Raw genomic sequence first — 5,573 nt, forward strand, 5'->3', positions numbered from 1 at the left:
GGAGGCGGGCTCACCACTCGGTAGGATTTTTTAAACTTAGGCGAGTACTTGGACTGCAGCTAAGCCCCCGAGTGGAAGGTTGGCTCACCACTCAGTAGGATTTTTTAAACTTAGGCGAGTACTTGGACTGCAGCTAAGCCCCCGAGTGGGAGGCTGGCTCACCACTCGGTAGGATTTTTTAAACTTAGGCGAAACGGATTCGCAGCTAAGCCCCCGAGTGGGAGGCTGGCTCACCACTCGGTAGGATTTTTTTACAAGCTTAGGCGAAACGGATTCGCGGCTAAGCCACCCACTGGGGGATTTCTCACGTAAACAAAAGCAACAACAATCACTGGGAAAATCATAACACTCTCATCTTTAATAAACACACTACAGAGGTACTTTTTATTACATCTCATCCGAGTGAGTACTTAAGTATAAAAGGGGCGGAGCAGCTCCACATTCCAAGATCGTGGCTCGTCAATCTGGCAATCGACATTGTAAAGACGTTACGCTCCATTGTGAAGAACTTTGGTGACGATGAAGGGGCCTTCCCAAGCAGGAGCGAGCTTGTGTGGCTTCTATTGATCCACTCGGAGGACCAAGTCTCCTTCTTGGAAGGCTCGACTCTTCACATTTCTAGCATGGAATCGATGCAAGTCTTACTGATAGATAGTCGAGCGGATCAAGGCCATCTCTCTTTCCTCTTCTAGGAGGTCAACTGCATCCTACCGGGCTTGTTCTGCTTCATCTTCAGAGTAGAGCTCGACTCGGGGTGCATTGTGAAGCAAGTCACTCCGCAGAACTGCTTCAGCTCCATAGACCAGAAAGAATGGAGTTCGCCCAGTCGAACGATTAGGAGTGGTTCTCAATCCCCAAAGAACTGATGGAAGTTCGTCGCCCCACGCGCCTGCTGCGTGCTTGAGATCACGCATCAACCGGGGCTTCAGTCCTTTGAGAATTAGGACGTTTGCTCTTTCCGCTTGTCGATTCGACTGGGGGTGAGCGACTGAAGCATAGTCGACTCGTGTGCCTTGAGAGGCGCAAAAGGCTTTGAACTTGTCGGAATTGAAGTTCGACCAATTATCAGTGATGATGCTATGCGGAACTCCATATCTGAATATCAACTCTGTGACAAAACTGATAGCAGTGCAAGCATCAAGATTCTTGATAGGTTTAGCTTCAATCCATTTAGTAAACTTGTCGACTGCCACTAGCAAGTGAGTGAAGCCGCTCCTGCTAGTTCTCAGTGGTCCAACCATATCCAACCCCCAAACAGCGAAGGGCCAGATGAGTGAAATGGTCTTCAAGGCTGAGGCGGGCTTGTGTGACATATTGGAATAGAACTAACATCCTTCACACTTGTCGACTATCTCCTTCGCCATTTCATTTGTTCTTGGCCAGTAAAATCCCGCTCGGTATGCTTTAGCCACAATGGTCCGAGAGAACGCATGATGACCACAGGTCCCCGAGTGGATATCGTCAAGAATTATCTGACCTTCTTCTGGTGTTATACATTTATGGCTGACTCCAGTCGCGCTTTCCCCGTACAACTGTCCCTTTATCACAGTAAAGGCCTTGGATCGACGGACGATCTGTCGAGCCTCATCTTCGTTCTCCGGGAGCTCTTTCCTTAGGATATACGTGATGTACGGCACTGTCCAATCGGGAGTGATGACCAAAACTTCCATGATCAGGTCGACCACAACTGGGATCTCAACTTCAGTCAGATCCGTGACACTCTTTGGCTGCGGGGTTTCTTCGGTGAAAGGATCCTCTTAAACTGACGGTGTCTGGATGTGTTCCAAAAACACATTATTGGGAATGGCTTCTCTCTTGGAACCTATTTTTGCCAAATCATCAGCCGCTTGATTTTTTAGTCGGGGTATATGATGAAGCTCTAACCCCTCGAATTTCTTCTCTAACTTTCTCACTGCATTGCAGTAACCAATCATGGCCGGACTTCTGACGTCCCACTCCTTCATCACTTGATTAACTACCAAATCTGAGTCGCCATAGACCATGAGGCGACAGATGCTGAGTGAAATGGCCATACGCAACCCATACAAAAGTGCTTCATATTCTGCTTTGTTATTGGAGGAATCAAAGTGGATCTGGAGCACATATCTGAGATTATCTCCTCGGGGGGAAACCAACACTACCCCAGCACCAGAACCATTCAGCATCTTAGAACCATCAAAGAACATGGTCCAGTGCTTCGAGTGAACTTGAGTCGGCAGTTGCTGTTCCATCCACTCGGTGATGAAATCTGCTATTGCTTGGGACTTGATGGCTTTCTTTGCCTCAAACTTGATATCCAGGGGAAAGAGTTCAATCGCCCATTTTGCCACTCAACCAGTTGCATCTCTATTGTGTGGAATCTCTGACAATGGAGCGTCACTGGCGACTGTAATGGAATGGTCAGAGAAGTAATGAGAAACCTTCTTCATGGTCATATAAATCCCATATACAAGCTTCTGATAATGAGGGTATCTTTGCTTTGATGGGGTCAAAACTTCAGAAAGATAATATACTGGGCGCTGAACTTTAAAGGCTTTTCCTTCTTCTTCCCGCTCGACCGTAAGTACTGTACTGACGACTTGTCATGTGGCTGCAATGTAAAGCAGCAAAGGCTCTTTGCTGATTGGGGGAGCAAGCACCGACTGGGTGGAGAGCAGGGCTTTTAGCTCTGCAAACGCTGCATCAGCTTCTCGAGTCCACTCGAACTTGTCTAATTTCTTCATCAGTTGGTAAAGAGGCAATGCCTTTTCACCGAGACGAGAGATGAATCGACTTAAAGCGGCCAAGAATCCAGTAAGCTTCTGGACATCGTGCACACGCACAGGGCGTTTCATTCGGAGTATAGTACCGACTTTGTCTAGGTTGGCGTCGATTCCTCGTTCGGAAACGAGAAAACCGAGTAACTTTCCGCCAGGAACTCCGAATGTGCACTTTGATGGATTAAGCTTGATATCATACCTCCTGAGGTTTGCAAATGTCTCAGCAAGGTCAATCAGTAGGTCGGAACCTTTCCGTGACTTGACCACAATATCATCCATGTATGCTTCCACATTCCGACTGATTTGAGTGAGCAAACACTTCTGAATCATCCTCATGAACGTGGCTCCGGCATTCTTGAGGCCGAATGGCATGGTGACATAACAGAAGCACCCGAATGGAGTGATGAAAGTTGTTTTGATCTCGTCAGGTCCATACAGACGAATCTGATGGTAACCGGAATAGGCGTCTAAAAAAGACAGGCGCTCACATCCTGCAGTTGAGTCGACTATTTGGTCGATGCGGGGGAGAGGAAAATGATCTTTCGGGCAGGCCTGATTGACATCTTTGAAGTCAATGCACATGCGAAGTGACTTGTCCTTCTTAGGGACCATGACAACATTGGCGAGCCACTCGGAATGGTAAATCTCTCGGATAAACTATGCAGCTAAGAGCCGAGCCACCTCCTCGCCAATGGCCTTTCTCTTCTGGACGGCGGACCGTCGAAGATGTTCCTTGACAGGTTTCACTTTTGAGTCGACTCATAGACGGTGCTCAGCCAGCCCCCTGGGAACATCCGGCATGTCAGAAGGCTTCCATGCGAAGATGTCCCAGTTTTCACGGAGGAATTGGATGAGCGCTTCTTCCTATTTGGAGTCGAGTGTTGTGAGATATGAGTCGGAGCAGCACTGGGGTCGGTCGGGTGAATGTGAACCAGTTTTGTCTCACCGGATGACTGAAATGCTGATTCCGTAGCGGGCTCCTTGGCTCGCAACAAATCACTCGGGTCTGCAGTTTTCTGGTATTCCTCCAGCTCTACCACTGCCATCTGAGCATCGGCTATCTTTGAGCCTTTCTGAAAGCACTCTTCCACCTTCTTCTGATTGCCGGTAATAGTGATCACACCTTTGGGACTAGGCATCTTCAATTTGAGGTACACATAACATGGTCGAGCCATGAAACGTGCATAGGCTGGCCTGCCCAAAATAGCGTGATAAGCACTCTGGAAATCCACAACTTCAAATGTCAACTTTTCTTTGCGGTAATTCTTGGAATCACCAAAAACCACATCAAGAGCAATTTGGCCGAGTGACTCAGCCTTCTTTCCAGGAATGACTCCATGGAAACTCATGTTGCTGGTACTAAGTCTCGACATCGGAATTCGCATCCCTTTCAACGTCTCTGCATACAATATATTCAGGCCACTGCCACCATCCATCAAAACTTTAGTCAGTCGAGTGCCTTCGACGACTGGGTCGACCACCAAAGCTTGCTTCCCAGGGGTGGCTATGTGTGTCGGATGATCGGACTGGTCGAATGTGATGGCAGTCTAGGACCATTTCAGATAACTGGGTGTCACCGGAGCGACCATATTCACTTCTCGGTCGATAACTTTCAATCGACCCTTGCTTTCAACATCAGCAAAAATCATCAGGCTGGAATTGACCTGGGGGTATCCATCATCACTATCTTCTTTGTCTTCAACTTTGTCCGACTCATTTTCCTTATCTTTGGGCTGTTTCCCCTGGAATTGCTGGATCAAGAGCCGACACTGTCTAGTGGTATGTTTCGGGTAAATGAATTTACCCTCCTCATCTTTCTTCATGTGGATGTGGCATGGCAAATCCATCACGTCATTCCCTTCCTTGTCCTTCACCTTCTTAGGGTTCCAAGACCCTTTGGGCTTCCCTTTAAACTTTCCTTGAGTCACGGCCAAGCCTTCTCCAGGAGCAGCTCGCTCGGCTTTCCACTTTTGCTTCCGACTGGAGTTCCCTCCTCCGGTTTCGTGGGCGACTGACTTATGCTTGCCACTCCAGAGCCGATCCTCTTCTTCACCATTCACTTACTTGGTGGCAATCTCCATCATTCGACTCAGAGGCATGTCTCCGATTCGACCGAATTTTAGGTTTAGCTCTCTGTACTTAACGCCTTCCTTGAAGGCACAGACTACCTGGTGATCAGATACATTCTCTACTGTGTGATGCAACGTGATCCATCTCTGGATGTAATCTGTCAAAGTTTCATTCGACTTTTGCACACAAGATTGCAGCTCTGTCAGCCCTGCTGGTCACTTGCAAGTTCCCTCAAATGTTGTCACAAACACTCGGGCAAGATCTTCCCAAGTGTAAATGCTGTTGGGCGCTAACTGATTCAACCATGCTCTGGCCGAGCCCTCCAACATAAGAGGCAGGTGTTTCATGGCCACCTCGTCGTTGCCGCCGCCAATCTGAACAGCCACTCGGTAGTCTTCAAGCCAAGTATCAGGCTTGGACTCACCAGTGAACTTACTGACTCCAGTCGCCAACCTGAAGTTGGGAGGAATCACTGCGGCCCTGATGGCTCTGCTGAAACACTCTGGTCCTGAGACATGTACTCTGCTGCTGGTGGGTATATCCCTGTCATGACCTTCTCGGTGAGCTCTATTCTTGTCGACCAGACCTTGAACAATAATGGATCTCGCATCAAAGCCTGGTTCCCTGGGGTCAACTGGAATCCTTCGCCCAATACTGTGATGGTGTCTGTCGCGTGTACGATCCACCCCTTGGGGGAGGGGTCGACACTCGACGTCGATCATCACGATCGAATCGGTGATCATA

This window comes from Triticum dicoccoides, chromosome 3B (genome assembly GCF_002162155.2).
Source record: "Triticum dicoccoides isolate Atlit2015 ecotype Zavitan chromosome 3B, WEW_v2.0, whole genome shotgun sequence".
NCBI lineage: Eukaryota > Viridiplantae > Streptophyta > Magnoliopsida > Poales > Poaceae > Triticum > Triticum dicoccoides.